Raw genomic sequence first — 23,592 nt, 5'->3', positions numbered from 1 at the left:
CTGTACCCCTGGGGCTAATAATACATTATATATTAAAATAAATAAATAAATAAACTCAAAATGGATTAAAAACATAAATGTGAGGCCTGAAACTGTCCTTGAAGAGAACACAGGCAGTAATTTCTCTGACATTGGTCATGGCAACATTTTTCTAGATATGCCTCCTGAGGCAAGGGAAACAAAAGCAAAAATAAACTATTAGGATTATGTCAAAATAAAAAGATTCTGCAGAGCAAAGAAAACAATCAACAAAACTAAAAGACAACCTAATGAATGGGAGAAGATATTTAAAAGTGACATATCTAAAAAAAAGTATCCAAAATACATAAAGAACTTATAAAACCTAACACCAACCATCATCATCATCATCCTCATCATCATCCAATTTTTAAAATGGGAAGAAGATATGAATAGACATTTCTCCAAAGAAGATGCAGAGTTGGCCAAAAGACACATCACTCATTATCAGGGAAATGAATATCAAAATGGCAATGAGATATGACCTCACACATGTCAGAATGGCTAAAATAAAAAACACAAGAAACAACAACTGTTGGCAAGGATGTGGAGGAAAAGGCACCTTCTTGCACTATTGGTGAGAATGCAAACTGATGCTGCCACTGTGGAAAATAGTATGGAGGTTCCTCAAAAAATTAAAAATAGAATTACCATATCATCCAGTAATTCCACTACTGAGTATTTATCCAAAGAATTATGAAAACACTAATTTGAAAAGATAAAGTCACTGTTAGATTTATTACAATGTTATTTACAATAGGCAAGACTGGAAGCAATCCAGGTGTCCGTCAATAGATGAATGGATGAAGAAGATATGATACACACACACACACACACACACACACACACACAGGGATATCACCCAGTCATAAAAAAGAAGGAAATCTTGCCATTTGCAACAACATGGATGTATCTAAAGGGTATAATCCTAAGCAAAATAAGTTGGAGAAAGACATATATCATATGATTTTACTCATGTGTGGAATTTAATAAACAAAACAAGCAATGAAAGGGAAAAAAAAAAACCCAAAATCAGACTCTTTAACATAGAGAATAAATTGGTCATTGCCAGACGGGAGGTGGGGGGGTGGTGAGTGAAACAGGTGATGGGGATAAAGAGTGTATGTACTGAGATGAGCACTGAGTAATGTATAGAATTCTTGAATTACTAATTGTACATCTGAAACTAATATAACAATGTATGTTTATTATGTTGGAATTAAAATTTAAAAATAAAAAACTAAAAATACTGAATAAAGGTTTGTAAAATACACAGATCTCTGCTCAACCAGCTTCAGCTGGCAATTTTTACCTTCATCAAAAGAAATTATTTCTCTGTTAATGAACCACACACTCAAGATCAGACTAATTGGTCTTTGGCTAGACTTTTCAAGGCACATGCTAAGGTCTGCAGTTACTGATGGTGTTGACCTATAACCTCACTCAAAATCACTTAAAATAGAGCTGAACCTATAGAATCTTTGAGAGTTTAAGATATGTGTCTATATTTAGTAATACTCTAGTAGTTCCAAGTGTAACCCACCACTCTGGTCACACAGAATATACTTTAAGTGCAACAGTTGTTTAGTTCTTTTTCACTAATGAATTCTGTCTAACTGAAATAAAGCCCTTTTCTTCACAATTGCCATATTTTTTAGTCTAATGAATATTCTTTTTCAAGGCATCATTCTCTCTTTCTCAGTCAGAATCACAGAATGTGACCTTACTTGGAAACAGGGTCTTTGCAGATGTAATTAGTTAGGTTAGGATGAAGTACTTCTGGAAGAAGATGGGCCCATATTCCAATATGACTGGTATCCTCATAAGAAGAAAAGACAAAGGGGCGCCTGGGTGGCTCAGTGGGTTAAAGCCTCTGCCTTTGGCTCAGGTCATGATCCCAGGGTCCTGGGATCGAGCCCCGCATCGAGCTCTCTGCTCAGCAGGGAGCCTGCTTCCTCCTCTCTCTCTGCCTGCTTCTCTGCCTGCTTGTGATCTCTGCCTGTCAAATAAATAAATAAAATCTTAAAAAAAAAGAAGAAGAAGAAGAAAAGACAAAGACTCACTGGGAGAATAAAGACAAAGGCAGGGATTGGAAGGAGATGTCTACAAGCCAGGGAATGCCAGGATTCCTGGCCAATACCAGAAGCTAAGAGAAAGGAATGGAACAGATCGTCCTCCTAGAAACTTCAGAGAGAGAGCATGGCCCTGCCAACACTTTAATTTCACACTTGTAGTCTTCAGAACTGTGAGAAAATAAATATCTGTTGTTTCAAGTCCCCCTGGTTACAGTATTTTGTTATAGCAGCCCTAGAAAACTAGTACCCTTGGACAATAAATAATAGTATCTAATTCACAGGGTCATTGGCGGGATTAAATGACAAAGTACACAAAAAGTTTGGCAGTGCAAGCACATAGTAAACATTCAAGAAATGGTACCTAATATTATCAATAAATGTTGTTAGTAATTTTACACTTTAGAATAATAATAGGAGTCACATGTAACTCTCTCAGAAAGAAACATTATGTCCCCCACTCAGTCTTTGAGCTTAAAGGGTTGAGATACCTGCTGTCTCCCTAACCAAGGACCTCTCCCAGTAATGATAATGGAACAGCACACCAAGAATACAAAAGTTCTTGCCTGGCCATTAAACTCATAGTTTGGGGAAGTCTGGTTGACACCACTTATACTTCTTTGTCTGGAAGCAGAAGAAGGATGTAGTCAATAAGCATCCCTCATACACCCCAAAAAAGAACCATCAATCTTGACCTAGGTGACTGTCACATTGAACAATTTCAGGCAGCTTTTTCAACCTTGGAGGTTTGGGCAACCTGCCAGTAATGAAGATGTATTAATGCTTAATGCAGCTTAATGTAATAGGTGTCATGTTCATAATTTACAGAAGCTCTTTCTAAAGCATTAAATTCATTTATACTCCTTAAAAGCTACTCAATCGTGGGGGCTAAGTTAGTTCAGTAGGGTTTCTTTTTTAGGATCAAATGATATATAAATTGTTAACATATCCAAACTCATCCATTAGTGCATGTGAAAGCAATAAATGTGCCAAAGTAGCAATAACATGATCGAGGAAAGTCATTGTGGTCATTAGGGCTGAAAGGGTTTCATTTATGGCCCTGGGAAGGAGAATGAAGGCTGTAAAATAGACCCAGGAGCTCCCACTGATGAGGGATCCTGTATTATTATGCTCAAATAAAAATAAAACAAAATGTACATTTTAGGTATTCAAAATGGCAATGGGTTTTTTTCCTTTTGCTTTGTAGTGAGCTGCCCCTCCTGCTTCCATCCACCATTTTGAGAATAGAAAATGGAAATGAGGGTTTTGCATCCCACTGTCTGTTCACAGACTATTGATTGGCCTCTTGGTAAATAACTCTAAGCAAAACAGGGGGGCACGACTAATGAGAGCCCTTGCTTGTTGGACAGATCTGGGAGGTCAGGAATTGATGAGATTATAAATCCTAGCACCAAGTTTCCAAAGTAGCTCAAAGATAAACATAGGGATGAGAAGAAGCTATAATTTCATGTTTCAGATTAAGACAACCATTATCTAGTACCCCATTTTGATCTGCTGTGTGTGTGTATATATATATATATGTTATGTGTGTGTGTGTGTGTGTGTGTGTGTGTGTTGCAGAGTACCAAGGAGCACTCCAAAAAAAAGGTAGGAAAGCAGATTAATAAAATTGTAAAAGTAAAGTCAGTCTAGCCAAGTTAGTGCTTCTCAGTTCTCAGTATACTTAGAATCACTTAGGACTTTTTATAAACTAGCAATATCCTGACCCCACCCCAGACAATTAAACCTCTAGGGATAGGGCTTGGTCATCAGTATGTTTAAAGTACTCCAGGGAATTCTCTTGTGCAGCCAGGATTAAGAAACATCAGTTGAAATAATATTTAGGAGCAGTTACAAAGCTCTAAGTAAAGATGATAATAACACATTAGTCATTTCTTCTTATTTAGAGTTCTCCAGGGAGCAATGTGTTGCAAGCATTCAGTGCCTGCCCAGGTATGTCCTCAAGAAGTGCACAATCTGTCTAGATGTCCTCTGCAGGAGGGTTCTGAATTCAAGGGTGACCTTCTACCCAGGAGTCACATTAGTGGCTAAAAAGCTAGAGGCTGAAAGTACTGTTCATCTTCCAAATAAAGTTCTCTTGTTGATATTGGAACACTCGCTGTCCCTCAGTTCACAAAGCGTGCCACGTCCTGCTGTAGCTCTCACTAACCAGACAAACAGCTGGACCAGTGATCAGAAAAGATTTCACCCAGGAGAATCCTGCTCAAGATGTCGCTCTTAGTTCCCATTCTCTCTCTGAAAAGTCAGACCTTATCCTCCTGGCAAGAGAGCTGAGATCAGGAGTCTTTGCTGACAGAATCTGAATCAGAGTGGGGCAAGGGACTCTAAAATTCAGACAGCCCACTAGAGGATCAGGGAGTAAGTGTATCTAACCACCTCTAATTAAGTCATGTCATGTAGCCAGATTCGACTTGGAGAAAGAAATGCCTACAGTAATTGCTTTAGTTCATTTTGTAGCATGCTCCCAATCATAACTGCTAATTCAATTGTACGTTCATTCTGCCAGCTCATTGCCATTAAGCACACATTTAATTACTTCAATAAAGGATTAATATGCAGCACACAAAAGGAGGGACAGAAGACTGTGCCAAAGCACACAGCTGCCCCAGCGTTTAGCCCAGAGATAAAACAAGAATATCATTGGGCAGCATAATCCTGCTCCAAATACATCATTATTAGATGAACATTCCAGACTTTTATTTTCATGCTTGTTATGCACTGTTCCACATGCATATATTTCTGTGGTACCAGAAAGAGCTGTAGCAAACGGGTGCCTGACAGCTTCCCATTGTTGTCTCAATCACACTCCCACCCCCACCCTGTCTTCCTCCAGGCTTGTAAGGTTGCGCTTATCTCGTCTCCAGGCGAAGGCTTACAGTCCCTACATTACAACATCCTGAGATAAGGTCCCTCGCTTGACATTGTTCCTGCCCATGCTGCAAACAAGTGACAAACCTGGCATGTGTAAAAGAGAGAGAGGGAGAACAACAAAGCTGGATCCCACTCCTCCCGCCTCCTCCCAACACCACCTAAAAGGACAGCCCATTAATTCTCCAGGATGTACACAATCATTATTGTAGGGGAAACAAAGGCCAGTGTCAATTGTGCAGTGTTATAAAGCAGTCCCTCAAATTAAAACCATGTACCTAACTGCATCTGATGGCAGAAGCTATTTAGCAGTGATATTTTACGGAAAGGCAATGAAAAGCAATAACTGCTTTATTTAATGTATCTGTTCAATCCAGCTGCCCTGGATAGGCCTTAATAGAAGCTGTCGATCAATGTCAGGCCCTTAGAAATAACGGCACCAGACTGCAATAAACATGAAGGAAAGATAACTAGAACTACTGATCAGCCTCTTGTTACCTTTCCTGCACCCAGAGATTTGTCATTTGTTTATACTGCTCATAATAGCTGGCTTGATGATTATCATCTTACCCACCTGGTACTGTGGTGGGCACAGGCGAGTGGGGGGGCGGGTGACAGAGGAGGAGAAGTGACATTGAAGGGGAGGGAGGAGGAAGAAATATGAGATGTAAGACAAAACGGAGAGGAATAAATGAAAGAAACTTTGTTCAGGACATGAGGTTAAATCTCATAAAGTGGCCATGCTGGCACCCTTGTTAAAATGCTAACATCGCTCTTTTGTTTACCACCTCCTGACAGGCCTTCCCGTAAGATTAATTAAACAGGGCATGAATGTTTAGTTTCAGTGTCTTCTATAAATCCTAGTGCTACCAGAAAGACACTCAGAAGGCCTATAGCCAGGACAGCCCGACCCAACCGTGACTTCATTGGCCGCTATCCATCCATTGACCCTGAATGCTGGTGTTCCCCCGTGCTTCAGCACCTGCTGTCTCCAATTGAATCACTTCCTGTCTTTACACAAGATCATCATCGTGTATCCTTCCCACCTATAACTGGCCTGGCCATCGGCAGCCCATGCACCGATCTAGACAGCAGCCTGTCTCAGTAAAGTTTTGTTGGAACACAGCCACACCCATCCATTTAGGTTCTGTTCTTGGCTGCTACATTGCTAAGATGGCAGTCCAGTGGTTGCAGCAGATGCAGTACGACCCCCAAAGCCTAAACTATTCATTATCTGGCCCTTTCCCAGAAAAGTTTGTCAACCCATGATATATAGATGAATCACCTCAAAATACATGTCTCCTGCCCAGACCTCTCTTCTCATATCTAGAACTGTATTTCTAAATTTTTCTCCTGACCCCCAACTCTCTATCGCACTACCTACACACAACTTATGTGTAATACATCCAAAACCTAATTCACTTTGTTTTCTTTCCAAACCTAGAGTTTTTCCTTTTTTGTTTCTCAAGCAATGGCCTCACCATCCATTTAAGCACCCAGATCAAGAAGCTGAGTCATCTTTAGCATAGACCTCACTCTCTTCTTTTTGTCCCAAGCCCCTGCCCCACCATCTTCCAATCAGATTTCCACCCTAGCACACTCCTTCCTGTCCCCTCTGTCACTGAAAGCTACATCAAGCATATCTATCCCATCTGTTTAGAGACATTGCTCCTGCCCATTCCTGCCTTCCACTGGCCTAGACTTCCACAACTCCTAACCAGTCTTCTTGTTTCTCATCCCTATGTTATCATGCCCCTGCCACAACTATCTTTCAAAACCACATAAAATTAAAATAATAGTAACAATGATTTATGCAGTGTCAGGTACCTCCCAGGCATTATTCTCAGTAATTTCTATGTATTTATTTACTCATTTAATTCTCACTAAAACCTACAAAACAAAGTACATCCTATTACCATCCCCATGAGGAAATTGAGATTTAGAAAGATTCTGTTAACTTGCCAAAGTCATACAGTTTGAAAATCACAATGGGATTTGAACTCAAGTCTATCAGTCTCTAAAGCCTAAGATTTTCCCACAGCTATAATGCTTTTCCATAGTTTAGAATTCTTTGATAGTTCCAATGCCCTATACATAAAGACAACCCTCAATTCACATGGCATTCAAATCCACTTTTCTTTTCTACATGTTCTCCCACGTACACACTATCTCAAACCACTCTTGATGTGGACTAGTCCATGAACACACCATGTGATTATACCACCTCCTCATGAATGTCTTGTGACTCCCACATATCCCCCCACAGAATTAATTGTTTCGTCCCTGGTGGACCTATGTTGCTTTGGATGTACTACAGAATAACACTTAATCAAACTGTGCTGCATTTAAGTGCATGTATCTCTGCCCCTCAGACAGGTTCCAGGTTTTTCAAAAGAAAGAGAATTGCCTACACCTGTTTTTATTTCTAATGCCCAGAACTTAGTAAACAATGAATAAAGATTGGTTGAAGTTTTCTTCCATACTCCCACCTTTCCAATTCACTTCTTATGATGGTTACATAGTGAGCTTTCAGAAACACAAACTAGATCATGTGATTTTTACTTAGAAGGTTTCACAGCTGCTCTTCCTGTATAAGATTTTAAGGTCTAAACTCCTTTGCATGGTCTATGAGGCCCATTCCCTAACTTCATCTTTACCCTCTCTCCTTCCCCCATCCCAGTCACAGACTTTGCACCAGCCACATGGAATTACTGTGCCTTTGCCCATGCTTCTCTCTCTTCCTGGAGGGTCCCTATCTTCGGTAGTCCTTTCTGATAATCTGCTCTTTCTTCATGACCCAGGTCAAGTATCATCTATTCTACAGAACTGTCCCCAGCAGAGGAAAGTAGAGATCCCTTATTTGGGGGGCTCCATGTAATAATAACAAGAGCCAAAACTCATATATCTCTTACTATGAATTTCGCCAATGTTATAAGTACTTTATATATGGTCCATTGTTTAATCCCCACAAAAAAGTGGTAAGTATCATGTACATTTTTCAAGTAAGGAGATTAAGACACAGAGAAACCTATGTGACTTGTCAGGATCACAGTGCTACTGAGTTGAGTCTAAGACATGAAAGAGAAAGTCTGAAGTTAGGGTTCATGCTTTTCACTGTTATACTAGATTACATCACAATATTTTGTCTACATCTCCCTCATTTGGACCCAGATCACCCTGTGTTTGAATTATTGCTCTAAATGTCTGTCCTCACAGTCCTCTTCTAGATATGAGCTCCTAAATGGATATGTTTGGCTCGTCTTTGTATGCCCAGCACCTTGCACAGTGCCTACAACAAACTGCCTCAATAAGTCTTTGTTAAATGACTTTAATAATATCAGTGCTCTTCGAAAGATCTGAGACAAGGAGCTGATGGGTGTTTTGGATTCAATGATGCACCTGTCACAACAAATAGGTGATCACAAATAAGAAAACAGACACTATACTACTCTTCACAGATAGAACCATGGTCCTAAGTTCACATTTCATTCCATCTTTCACTTGCCCTAGGGGCTGGGTACATCACTGCACTTTCCTATGCCTCTTTTGTAATAAAGGACCTACTTCATCAAATACTAAAGTCTCAGTAGTTTACAATGTACTGCTGCTTATTTTAAAGCGTAAGAAATACACTGCTGAACATCTCTTCTCTTGTATAAAAATCTAATCTCTAGAGGAAAACATTACCAGGGTGAGATTTGGAAAGTCCCACTCCTGGTGACTCATAAGCCCCTTAGTCTTCCAGGTCTGAATTTTCACGGCTATGCATATCTGCTGAGGAGGGACTCTCCCTACTTCTCAGCCTGGAGGCCCAGAAAGATTTTAATCTAGACACAGAGAAAACTCTCTGAATTCCTTTCCTGTGAGGCTATGGGTGAAATAGTTCAAGTAAGGATAGTGATATATGTAGGCTTTACAAGCACTAAGACCTATTTGTGGTAGCCAAGTGATCACTCCCTGGCATTGGTCCTTCTGTTGAAAAAATAAGCAGTAAACCAGAGGAGCAGACTTATAAAGTATCTCCTTGCAAATAGAGGTTGAAACTGTAGCGTGCTCTGGTTAGTTGAAAGCTTTATTTGTACTTTGGCCTTGGCTTAGAAGGACAACATTTTGGAGATTCTCTTACCAGTAGTTAGTCAATGATCACTAATGTAATTGGGTTCTCTGATGTGATGGATTGGAGTGCCCAAGAAGATGTCACTCTCAAATTTAATCTCTCTGAATCTTGAAGCACCATCTTTCTTGATCCAAAGAAGACAAAGCTAGATGCAGAAGAGAAAGATAGTGTACATGTCATAGAAATCTTTCATTTGTACATTTAATAGGGCAAAAGAAGTTTCATGAAAATGGTTCCATAACTAAAGGCATCTGGTTTAATGCCAAAAAGAAAAAAAAATAGAAAATTTGGATGCTCTTGTTAATTTCTTTGTTATCTAGCAACTAAAATTGAGTCATTGTGATGAAGAAAAATTAGCAGTTCATTTCATCAGTAAATGTATATCTTTTGGTTATAAGAAGCATATGATGAGTGAAATAAGTCAAGCAGAGAGAGTCAGTTATCATATGGTTTCACTTACTTGTGGAGCATAAGGAATAACATGGAGGACATTAGGAAAAGGAAAGGAAAAGTGAATTGGGAGAAATTGAAGGGGGAGACAAACCATGAGACTGTGGACTCTGAGAAACAAACTGAGGGTTTTGGAGGTGGGGGTGGGGTAGTTGAGCCTGGTGGTGGGTATTAAGGAGGGCATTTACTGCATGGAGCACTGGGTGTGGTGCATAAACAATGAATCTTACAACATGGAAAAAATAAAATTAAATTAAAAAGAAAAAGAAGCATATGAAGACACTACTGATAATATTATGAAAATTTGTGTCAGAAAATTAAAACAGCCCAGTCTTTAAGGCCTTAAAGAAGTCAAGGTCAGTCTAACAGGAATCAGTGCTCAATTTCTTTTTAAGTTCACCTGTCTCACATTCATCATTTATTTTTAGTTGGTTCCAATGAGATCTATGATGAAAACTGAAGAATGTTTGCTTATGTTCTCTTAATTTCAAGAAAACTGCTACTTTAAAAAAGAAGTCCAGTGCACCTGGGTGACATAATTGGTTAGGTGGCTGACTCTTGGTTTCAGCTCAAGTCATGATCTCAGGGTTGTGAGATAGAGCCCCATGTCTGATTCCATGCTCAGCCTGAAATCTACTTAGGTTTCTCTCTCACTCTCCTCTGTGCTCTCTCTCTTAAATAAATAAATAAATAGATAGATAAATATTTTTTTTTTTTAAAGAAAGAAGTCCCAATTAAATCCCCCCTCCCCCAAGGATTGATGTCTTATGGCAATTACTTTTTTGGTTAGATGAGAGAACATCATTATGACTTTAGGACTAATATTAATTCACTTCAAGGTTACATTCCCCAATCCCTTTTCAATTTTGCTCTATAGACTGCCCATGAAATTTTGAGTACCACATGTGATTTAAGACCACAGTGTGGCTATTCCTTTGCTGATTAGCAACTCAATGCCTACCATCATCCCTGAATATCCCAGCCTGCCTTACAGACCATGTGACACAGTTCTGAGATATAAACAATGAGGCATTTATTAGGTGGGATTTCTGGGAGAGCTTTGATATGTCTTGACTTTTAAAAAATGGGTAGGGGCGCCTGGGTGTCTCAGTGGGTTGGAGCCTCTGCCTTCGGCTCAGGTCATGGTTCCGGGGTCCTGGGATTGAGCCCCATGTCTGGCTCTCTGCTCAGCAGGGAGCCTGCTTCCTCCTCTCTCTCTGCCTGCCTCTCTGCCTACTTGTGATCTTTGTCTGTCAAATAAATAAATAAAATCTTTTAAAAAAATAAATAAATAAAAAATGGGTAATACTTTTGGCTGTCCTAACCCTTTTATTCTTTCTCCTTCCTCAACTTCTTGACTGTAATGCAGATATTTTACCTGGAGGTGTGACAGCCATCTTATAACAATGAGGCAAGAATCAAGAAGATAAAGGCATACATAAAAAGGATGGCCAAGCAAACCATGGAAAAAGCTTAGTGCCTGATGGCATCACTGAAGTATCACACCAGCCCTGATCAACCTATTTCTGAACTTCTTACTGTGTAAAATAAGTAAATCCCTAAGCCACTATTAAATTGTCTGTTACTATAAGCCAAAAGAAGTCAATGATTAAAGTAACTGTCTGGTAAAAGTAAGAGCAGGGGAGGTAAAGGACAGTAAAGTCACATTTTTTTTTTTTTTAGAAATATGAACAAAGTAAACCAAAATAGGAGAGCCAAGTATGGTTTTCAAGACACAAAAATTTAGCAGATGGAAAGGTCTACCCTTCTAGCTTACACCAGCACTGAGTTCTCAAAGTGAGGGGCCAAAGAGGTTTTTGAGACAGTGACTCAGAACACTTGCACTCCTATTATATCACTTTGCATTTGAAATGGAGCACTTAACAGTACCCTGTAAGTCAAAAGCTGCGTGGTTTAGGTGATGAGGGGGCAGGGGATGGGTGAGGGTGAGGAGGGAAGAGGCTTGCAGGTAGAGAAGTTAAGGCTTCTAAGGCCTAATTTTATTTAGTGAGTTTCCAATGTCCTGCCTGGGAAGAACATTTAATATACATAAAATCTTATTTAAGAAGTTACCATATGATCCAGTAATTCTACAACTGGATATTGACCCAAAGAAAACAAAAACACTAATTCAAAAAGATAAATGCACCTCTAGGTTTCCTGCAGCATTATTTACAATAGGCAAGATATGGAAGGAACCCAAGTGTCCATCAGTAGATGAACAGATAAAGATGTGGTATAGATGGCGATTCACAGACCTGTACACCTGGGGCTAATAATACATTATATGTTTATTAAAAAAAAAAAGATGTGGAATAGATATAATGGAATATCACCCAGCAACAGAAAAGAATATCACTCAGCAACAACAACAACAAAAAAAAAAACAAAACAAATCCTGATATTTGCAAAATGAGGGGTGAATCTAGAGAGTATTATGCTAAGTGAAACAAGTCAGAGAAAGACAAATACCATATGATTTCACTCATATATGGAATTTAAGAGACAAAACAAAGAAAGGAAGGAAAAGAGACAAACCAAAAATCAGACTGTTAAATATAGAGAACAAACTGGGGGTTGCCAGAGAGCAGGTAGGTGGGGGAATGGATGAAATAGGTGAAGGAGATTGAGAGTACACTTATAATGAGCACTGAGTCACGTACAGAATTATTGAGTCACTGTATTGTGCACCTGAAACTAATATAACACTATGTTAATTATTCTTCGGTAAAAAATAATTAAAAATAGAGCAAAGAAAAAAATAAAATTAAATAGCCCAGTTCATCAAAAAAATTACATATTTAAATGTGTATAAAATGCATATTCTTTAAGCTCAAAGATTGAATCTTTTCATCTGTTCTGCAGCCTAGCACACAGTGGGACATTCAGTAAATGCCCGTTTTGTAAATTGAATGAATGCCGCTTCTATTTAATTCTCCTGTTGCAAATTTTTTAGGCTTAAGTTCTCTAAAACAATGATTCATGTAGTTCAAAAAAAATTAATTCCTGATTTTTTTCTTCTCTGTATTCCTTGACCTTTCCTCATAAAAACACCATTTATCTCCTATTATTGCTGCAGCCTTATTCTCATTGGAAGGGTCTATGAGGAATCTATTGCTGTAAATAGAACAAATGAAGAGGGCAAGAGTTCTGTGTCCTTACATTCATCTCCCAAGAGTCTCTACTCCATTCCTGCTGCCTCTCTGACTTCTGGGAGTAAATGGAACAAAAAGCCAACACTGTATTTAATGAGAAAATAATCATCGATCGACTATGGAACATGTCCAGAGCCAAAAACATCCATAGTTTCCAGCATTTTTACACAAATTGCATAAATACCAGAGATGATTATCTAAAACTTAATTTGGATTCCATTTGTTTTTTTACTTATGGGGGAGGGGCAGATTTGGAATAACAGATAATCCCCAAGTTCTCTTTTTACAGAAAACTTAATTAAACAGCTTTCTATGTATGGCCTGAGGAAAGCAGCCCCTTACAATTATCAAGCAAGGCTGAGCCACTGTACCAGGAGCTGGTCCAGCCACTGGTGTCAGCCAAGCCATGCTGAGAACCTGTACACCTCTTACCCAGCATGGTGGCAATGAAGTTGTTTTAACCCTTGGGAATAATAATGACTTAAGTTTTTATAGCAGCTTTTGAGTCAAAAGATGTCTAAGTGATTTTCCTCTACCCAGGGTTAAACCTGTGTTTTCCCTTGCATTTTCAAAGCATTTCAGTGTGAATCTGAGACCACAAGCAAAAGTGGCATAAGTGGCCCAGGAAGATGAAGGGCTTGGGGAGGCAGAATGAACAGCCCACGATAAACAAAGGGATAGCAATGAGCTCCTAGCTGGAGCCATATGTATTTGACACATGGGCAACTGCGGTCTGGGGGCACTCAGAGGTAATCACTAGTGTTCACTGAGAGAAAAGGTGGAATTCAGCAGACCTCCAGGACAAATCTATCCCAAATTGGCACCATTTAAACCCTCCGCAGGAATGCCACTCAGAGCTTAATCTTCACCCCCACTGTGAAGCCTCATTCTGCAGCTCTCTCCCAGGCTGGGACCTCAGGGCCTGCTGCTTCCCTGGGAGAGAATCAGGAAGGAGTTGATGGCCAGGTAAAGTAGCAGGGCCATTATTGAGGGGACTGGTAATGTCCCCACATTCTGTCATCCTGCTGCTCCATCACTACTGTGGCTCTCAATTTATAAAAATTTAAAAAAGGAAGATAATAGTCAATCTAATACAGCATCAAAGAGGTTTTTTTCCTAAGCAGCCGACCATTTTGTCAGTAGCAGTTGTCTTCACAGAAGTCAAGTAGTTAATCACCCACAAAATCCCATGAAGAGAAAAAGGAAGCAAAAGGGAGAAAAAGGAGGTTTAATGAGGGCAGACTGACGTATAAACCTTGCTAAAGAAGAAAGCAACTACATCTCACTTTAAGAATGAACATGATGATGAGCCCAGGTGATGCCAGTGGACCCACAGCAGACCCGTGGGAGGCAAAGGGAGGTCTGCTTCTTTTCCTCCCACAGATGTCACTGGAAAGGGTCCATGCAGTGAGGCTAAGTTCCCTAAAATGCTGTGTGTGGGGTTAAGGTCAGCACCTGACTTTTTCAGAGGCTAAATAATAAAGAAGCAATTCTCAATATCTATATTGAAGCCTATCTAAGGCAGAATTCCAGCTCTGCCACTTGCTACCTGTAGAACACTTTGCAAGATACTTACATTCTCTGGGTCTCAGCTTCCTCACCTATAAAATACCTATAATGTCACTGTGAATTTAAATGATTTCACTTATGAAAAGAACTAAGAAATATAACTGACAAATGGCAAGTACTCAGAAATAAGAGCTATAATTCAGATAATTCTATGTCCTTATGGGGGAATGGAACAAGCCAGTTGTGCTGAAGATTCAGCATGGGACCAGATGGTGTACCAGGACTCTTATGGACTGATAACCTACATAGAGGAAAAGTTTCCAACAAACTTTGTTTGGTAGTGACCCAAAGGGGACCTACACCCTAATGTTTATAGAAGCAATGTCTATGGTTGACAAACTATGGAAAGATCCCAGATGTCCATCAATAGATGAATGGATAAAGAAAAGGTGGTATATATAAACAATGGAATACTATACAGCCACCAAAAATGAAATCTTGCCATTTGCAATGATGTGGATGAAACTAGAGGATAATATGCTAAGTGAAGTAAGTCAATCAGAGAAAGACAATTATCATATGATTTCACTCATATGTGGAATTTAAGAAACAAAATAGAAGATCATAGGGCAAAAGAGAGAAAAATAAAACAAGATGTAATCAGAGAGAGAAAAACCATAAGAGATTCTTAATCAAAGGAAACAAACTGAGAGTTGCTGGAGGGGAAGGGAGTGGAGGGATGGGATTACTGGGTGATGCAGTGAGCACTGGATATTATACAGAACTGATGAATCACTGAACTCTACCTCTGAAACTATTAATATACTGTATGTTAATTAATTGAATTCAAATTAAAAAATAAAATAAAATACAAATTAACATTAAAGAGAGTACATCCAGATTCTCAGATGATTGGTTTAATGATTCAATGCCTAAGTGTTCTAGTTAGTCTCAAGAAAAATCAATGTGCTAGAAAACTATGGGAAAATTAAAAATAAAAGAATGACCTCTACAATTTGATTATTAAAATTATTAAAATAAAGTCAAGGTGGTCAATATCTTCTTTCTTTCCTCTTCTTTGAATTAATGAAGCAACAAGTTATATACTAAATGCCTCCTGTGGCCAAGGCTCTGTAACTATAGGACTTGTAGAGATTTAACAGTTACTGTCTACAAATGCATCCTTATCTGGTTGAATTGTGGGATGATAGGGATGATAGGGTGCAGTCCTTTTGGGACTATGATTAGACTAAGTACTTGTTAAGTGAGTCTCTTGTTTAAATTTTCCCCCACATTATAGCATCTTATCTCTTATCATATTACTAAAATGATTTAACAGTGACTTACCAATTGAATTGAGAGAACCCCACAGATATTCTATCTATAGTTCATGCAGTAAATGGCCAGTGCCTAGCACAAAAAGAGAAAGAGAAGGGGAAATAATATCTACTGAAGGTTTATTGTGTGTTGGGTGCTTCATACATTTTTCCTGATTTAATCCTTACAATAATTGTATACAGTAAATATTATTATATCCATTTGATAAGTGAGAAGCCTGACGTTAGGAAAGGTTAAATGACTTGCCACAGTCACAACAAAGCACTTACAACATCATTATTTTTCATTATTTTTCATGAGGTCTCTACAAGGATATTACTATGCTGTTCACAATTACCAAGCAGATCACAGGGCTTCCGCAAACTGTTGCAAAGCATTGAGAAGCAATAGCACCTATGAATGAGATGTTGGGTTTTAAAGTCAAGCCTGCATTCAAGTCTATATTGTTCCACTTACTCATATGGGACCCTGGGCAAGTTATTTAACTTCTCCAGGACTTGGTCTCCACATTTGTAAAAGACAAAACAATTCACTTCATCATAGTGTCATATTGTATGAGAGAATACATGTAAAATACTTAGTTCATAACATGCCATATTACCACCACATAGATAGAGAGTGGTTATTATGTATCACATATTGCATTAAGAGTTTAAGCTCTCTCAACCACAGTTCAGTAACTATTCACTGCAACTAACATTTCATTGTTGAAATAATCTAGCCATGTTTAAACACTTTTTGGCACTCCTCTCTTACTATAAGCTTTATCTGGCTGACTTATCTTAGGCTTCAAAAAGACTTTTATTTCTTTCCCACAGTTTAAAACAGTTCTTTTATAAATGTTGTCAGATACAACCCCAGTACAATGCAGTATAGGTTTCTATAGCATTTATATCTAAGAAACAAGCTAGCTACAAAATAAGACTTTAGCAGTAAGCTGTGAGGTAACATCTACTTGCAAATCTGGTTCTTTCAATATTATGAATTTATGACAGAAGACATGTTCTTGGTCAACCTAACAATGAAGTTGAGTCAATGAGCAACCTAAACCACAGAATAGGACTGAAAGCTAAATTGACCAAAAGAAAACTAGCCTGTAAATGTGAAGTTCAGATGCCAGAAAAAAATAAATAGGTATGATTTTTTAGCTATTATTTTGTGCCAGAGATGAAGTGTTTTGAATTTATTAATATATTTATTCCTCACAACTACATAGGAATATTAGTGTTATTATCATCTCCATCGTACAGATTAAAAAACTGAATCACAGAAAAGAAAACCTAGCCAAGGTCATAACCAGGCAGGCTGGCTCTAAAGTATGATTCTAACCAGTACCCAGAATTCTCCACGTAGTAGTAAAGGAAAAAATAAATGTATAAATTCTCTGGCTATAGTAGTCATGCAGTAGATTTACCAGCTCATCATATAAATCCAATTTCTTTATTCCATGAGCCCATAGCTCAATAAACTGATTCTTGCAGATATTAGATAACACAAAACCTCATTTGGAAACATATGAAGAGTCAGGGAACTTCCCCCCACTTCTACTCCCATCTTTGCATTAATCAAAACAAAGCCCTACTCAACAGTAGACATTATCTTTCATTTGAAAAATTCAGTCTTCTGTGGTTAATTTCTTAATGCTTCAGATTTAGCTTCAATTACCCATGAAAAATTACAGTTCCTGTATATTAAATATTAGAATATTCTTGTAAGATTGCACATAGCTCCTCCATTAAAAAAAAAAAAAGACAGCATAACTTGAGCTTATAGAGTGCCACCATCTATATTCAACTTTTTGCACCAAATCTTTCTTTTGCTAAAGGCAAAATTTGGGGGTTAGAATTGACTGTAGAAATATTACGTCTGACAATTCAAGACCTCTAGACAGTAAATGATTCTGTAAATTAGAAGTATCTTAAAAGATGTAAAGAGAGTCATCTCAAAGGAGAACTAAGAACACTACCTCAGAGCTTGCCCAGGGCAAAATTGTACTGACATTCTGAAATCCTTATTTAATAGCAAAGCTAAAGTAATTCACAGGAAATGATACTATGAAATGATCAGAAAAATTAAGAACTGCTACAGTCAATTTCATGCAACAGATTTTGAGATGTCACTAGATTGACACCAGACTGACCTATAATAATGAATGATTCCCTAGGAGAAAAAGAAGCCAAAGGGTATACAAAACTTAAGCAAACAATTTTCAGGGTTATAGACATGAAGTTTTCAAAGCTTTTGACAACACTAAGAAGTTTTGTCTTAACATTTTCCTACAGATTCATGCCTACAATTTTGTTGGGTTAGATCTAGGATAGCCTAATAGACACATGAAGAAATGTCCAACATCATTAGCCATCAAGACATTCAAACCAAAACCACAATGAGATACCACCTTACACCAGTTAGAATGGCAAGAATTGACAAGGCAAGAAAGAACAACTGTTGGATAAGATGTGGAGAAAGGGGAGTTCTCTTACACTGTTGGTGGGAATGTAAGTTGGTACAGCCACTTTGGAAAACAGTATGGAAGTTCCTCAAAAAGTTAAAAACAGAGCTACCCTATGACCCTGCAATTGCACTACTGGGTATTTACCACAAAGATACAGATGTAGTGAAAAGAAGGGGCACATGTACCCCAATGTTCATAGCAGCAATGTCATAATAGCCAAACTATGGAAGGAGCCAAGACAGCCTTCAACAGACAAATGGATAAAGAAGATGCGGTCCATATATATAATGGAATATTACTCAGCCAGTAGAAAGGATGAATACCTGCCATTCGCAATGACATGAGAACTGGAAGGGATTACGCTAAGTGAGATAAGTCAAGCAGAGAAATACAATTATCATATGATTTCACTTATATGTGGAACATAAGGAATAGCACAAAGGACATTAGGAGAAGGAAGGGAAAAATGAAGTAGGGGGATTCAGAGGGGGAGACCAACCATGAGAGACTATGGACTCTAAGAAACACACTGATTTTGGAGGAGAGGGATTGGGGGGATGGGTGAGCCTGGTGGTGGATATTAATGGATATTAATGTATTGCATGGAGCACTGGGTGTGATGCATAAACAATGATGCATAAACAATGAATCTTGTTCAATGAAAAAATTACATTAAATTAAAAAAAAGAAATAATTTGTATCATCAAAGCTTCTGAGGAAAAAGAAAGAACAACACTGAATATTAGGAGATGGGTCTAAGAACCCGAATCATAACTGCTGCCAGTCCTTCTCCTCTTGTTAAAAAAAAAAAAAAAAAAGGCTTACCACCATTTGACAGCAATGTGATACAGGGATAATTTTGTTTCACTTCCAACATCTAATATTTGGAATGCCCTCCTCCTTCCCTCAACATCCTGATTTTCTATCTCCTATCTTGCCATACACAATTACATTTCTCCCAGTCCACCATTTCCCTTCATGGTTTCTTTTGCTTCCTTACCTAGCTTTATAACCAGGATCAGCCACTTCCAAACTGTTTGTAGTACCTTCAAATAATTTGATCCTTGACTCCTAGGCCCTGTCTTATTTTTATTATGATGGTGAAAATCAGAAACTATGACTACTGAGATCACAGCACATTTTGGTCTCTTACTTGATCCCTGGCCTCTCTGTTCTTTATCTCATTCTTCTCTTATTTCCTCCCTAATGCTTTTTTGACTTCTGCTGTTTGACATTTCCACATTTCCCAAGGCTCTGGTCCCATTCCCACTCCTGAGATTAAATCCATATCACCATTTCAACTCTCAGGAGTTGACTTAACCTCTCCTTGGGATACTAGAAAACAAGGATTCATAGACTACAGACCAAGGTCAAATTGAAGGCAGATGTTGGTGATGGAATATGGAGAGTGGAAGAGTGGAGAAATGGCTCTATGTTAGATCAATAGCCTGTCAGTTGGCTCTAAGACTAGAAACATATGTGAAAGGTGCAAGTAATATCTCAAGGAACCTTATCTGGTAGGAGATAATGACAGTATCTCCATTATAATATTAAGATGCTATTTTACACAAGATAACTACATACAACCAAATACCTGTAATTGTATTTAGCTTTTTAAGTCAAAGATATTATATCTAATATATGCATATGAATTCCATTAATAATGAATTTTTTTAAGTATTCAATGATTAGCCCTCTTTGGAATTTATCATTGTATTTGAGATAGTGCTGGACTTCTAGTATAACCTAGGACTATGGGTCTGTGAGTGTAATGGACTCTAATGGAATGTTCTACCCAGCACCACTCCATCACCTTCTGGAAATGAGCCTAGATCATTGGCTATAGTGCCAAGTTGTCTCACTTAGTTCTATCATATCCTGCCTAAATAACAAGACAAAATGTCTACTAACTCTGAGTTTGTTTTCTCTCAATAATATTGAGCAATTAAAAACAGTACCTTCCTCAAAATATAGTTGAGAAATAAATGAAATCATACAGTTAAAATAGTTAATATGGTGCCTGGTGTATAGTAAGCACCCAATAAATTTAAGGAAATATTATAATTATTCTAGGAACTGCTGAAATTTCTTCTCAGCCATATGGCTGCAACAGAAACTCGTATGATACAAAGAACAACCTCCTTTGATCATAGTTGACTGTTTTAGGATTGGGGCTCCCTCCCTAATGGAACCCATGAATCCCTCCTCATATTTGCATTCATTGTTTCCAAGACCTTGTGCTACCCATTCAGGAAAATGCATTGAATACCTTCATTGAAATGTTAAGGAAATTTCAGAAAATAATTACAGCACAGGAGAGTAGAGATTAAAGTTCTAGTACACTTGAACTTTCATTTGAATTTCCAAATGATGGTACCTTAAGACTTAGACTTTTATGAGAGAAGGAAAATTCTCTATGGACAATGCACCTTACTCCAGACTGGGGCCTCCCTTCCCCTCCCTAAGTTCTTTTCACAAATCATTCGACAACTTTTCCTTTTTACCTCTCCCCTAACCACCACCCCTGAGAAGTATTGTCTATGCCAGTGGTTTTCAATCTAGGGCAATCTTGTTTCTCAGGAACATGTGACAATATCTGGAGACATTTGTGGTTGTCCCACTTGGCAGAGGGGGGGTTTGCAGCTGACATTTTGCAGTAGAGGCCAAAGATGCTGTTAAACATCCTACAATGTACAGGAGAGCCCTGCTCCCCAATAAAAAATTATCTTGCTCAAAATGCCAATAATATGAATGTTGAAAAACACTGGTCTAAGCCCAAACAGAAATGAAACCTTCCTCCACTAGCAAAAAATCAATTCTACCTTTAGAATCAGTGTTCTCTCATTATTATGTAAAAGAGTTTTAATTTCTTTCCCTGTTTACCTAAATCCTACCATAATCATATAGTACTACATTAGTCATAAAGGTCATTTGTTACCCTGGGAATGGATCAAGATACATCCATTTCATTCAGAATTTAACTATGATGGAGCTGGGAGGGGAGGGGAAGTTGCCAATCTTCCCAACACAAGTATATCCCAAGAAAACATGAGAAAGAAAGTACATACTCTTAAGAAAGAGTGTTGAATTAGCAAGACAGGAATTGTGATTATTAGTGTTAAAAGAACTGTGGCAGGGAAATAAAAAACTTTATGTAAGCTTGGTGGATAGTTTAGATAAGAACACTGGCCACAAAATCAGTAATGGTAAATAGGTTGATGATGTTAACTTTAAACAAAAGAGCAATTTTATTTGAGTAAAAAAAAATTGAATGTGTCTGGGAATAGCAAAGGAATTGCAATTCAGGACAAGCAAGCTATGGTAAACCATAGACAAACCTAAAGAGACAAATGATAGGTCAGTTTTTATTAGGTTATGGGAGAAAATATGTGTAGGTTGTTCTAAACAAAAGTTTATTTTGTTAACTCTTATTAAGAACTCTTATTACCCTTATTAAGAATAAGAGTTTGAGGGGCACCTGGGTAGCTCAGTCATCAAGCATCTGCCTTCAGCTCAGGTCATGATCCCAGGGTCCTTGGATCCAGCCCTTGTTGGTAGGACAGTGTGGGACCTTCCTTCCTTTTCTTAAAGACAGGAGATAAATCCTATGTAAAAAGTGCCCTCCCTTGTCAATATTACCTTCCTTCTTCCTGATGGGTTATGCAGGCTGCAATGAGTGGTATGAATGTCAGAGCTCCCCTTAAAGTCTCCCCACTCCACTTTAGACGAAGTTTCCTGTACTTTCACAGTGGGCTGGAAAACCAATAAAACCAATCAAATTTCTAGAAAGCAATTATAAATAGTATCTCAGGTTGAGCAAGCAGTGAAACCTAAAGAACTTGCAACTTGAAGTATGAGTCCTGCCTTATTTTACAAAAAGATATCAATAGGATAAACTGTGATGATCCTGTCATGTTAACCTGGTCAAAATGTTGGTTGAAGGGAAATCAACAGGAAGGTACACTGAAGACAAATTCATAATGAAATATTTCTAAACAACTAGATAAATGGGCTTATTTTATACATAGGCCACTATACATAAAAAGTAGGGAGAACACACTAGATATTTTAAAATTAATGTTCTTATTGGCTAAAATGTGTAATGGGAATGAAAGACAACTGAGCAAAAACTATACACTAATTTATAGATCGATAAATATATATGATAGAGAGAACTGAGCCAGCCAAGAAGAAGACTGAGTGTTCAAAAAATGTGGAAGACTAAGTCATGCCAAACAAAGGTAAAGTCAGTCAACTTGATCTTTGCCATGGAAAGAAATAGACATTAAGAAGTATAGTTGGAAAAGTCATTGGTCTTTGGATACAAAATGAGTAAATCTGTTCAACTCTTTGAGGAGAAAATGAGGTAAGGGTCCATGCAGAGTACAACCTTATTAACAAAGAATCCAAGCTTACATTCTTTATCCAAATTCACCCATCATATATCCCCTATCTCACTGGATAACACAATCAAAAACAATGACAAAAGAAACCATTTTACTAGTCCATTTTGTACTGTCCAATATAGAAAGTATGAAGTTATTTGTAAGATAGACACAGAGATGTGCTGTTCAGATCTTTCTGGGAAGGACTTGCTGCCTCTTAATCAGATCCTTTCTGGAGCTTTTCAAGCTTCTTTGCAGGAGGTCATGTCCCTCGTGGAGCAGCCTGACTGAGCAAGGCGAGAGATTTCAGCCCCTTGCAGGATGCTCAGCTGGTATGTTTGCTCAGAATTTCCTCACTGGGTTGTCCAAAGTGTTACTTGGCTAACATTGGGGTTTGACTACTTCCTGTGCCTCATCCTACTTTTTCTCCTTTCCTTTCACCCTAGTACATACTTTACACCCCAAATTTCTTCTTACATCTACTTCAGAGAACCCAACATATGACAGTTATATTTGGAAGACTCTCTAGAGGTTCTTAGACCTTCCACTTGATAGCAATACTACCTCTTACCACTAATTAGCAATGTGAGCTTGGAGAAAGTACTTAATCGCCCTAAGCCTTGATTTCCTTATTGGTGAAATGATGTTAATAGTTACTGCAAAGAATGGCTGTAAAGAATAAATATAAATAATGCATGTGAAATGCTTAATACGGTGCCTGGCTCATAGCAGGTATCCAGTAATTGCCAGCCCTACTCCCTCCCAACAGCAGAAAAAGAAGAAGTGGGGGGAAAGACCAAATAATTTACAATGGATAAAGCTCTCTAAAAATCCAGAACTGGCAAAATTTGGAGGTATTGATAAAAGCCAGTTTTCATTGTTGTTATGCATTATTTGCTGTTTCTAACATTATGAAGAAAGTTTCCTGGATTACTGTTTATAAACCTAGTTAATAAAGTAACCAAAGGCAGTAGAAAAATCATGATAAAGGAAGAGGGAATATTTAAAGCAAGTCTTAAAGTAGTTGTAGCAAGAAGCATAACACACATAGATTGAATCTACCTACTATCCCTCACATCTGACTTAACAGGAAAAAGTTTCTACAGTATTGCTGGTCTGAAATGGGCTGTCCGAGTAACTAAGTAGTAAGAATGGCTGCAGAGAAAGGGGATTATGTAGGATATAAGAGGGGCTAAATTCAAAA

The sequence above is a fragment of the Martes martes genome (genome assembly GCF_963455335.1).
Source record: "Martes martes genome assembly, chromosome: 2".
NCBI classification, from domain to species: domain Eukaryota; kingdom Metazoa; phylum Chordata; class Mammalia; order Carnivora; family Mustelidae; genus Martes; species Martes martes.
Note: the sequence above shows the minus strand (reverse complement) of the source record.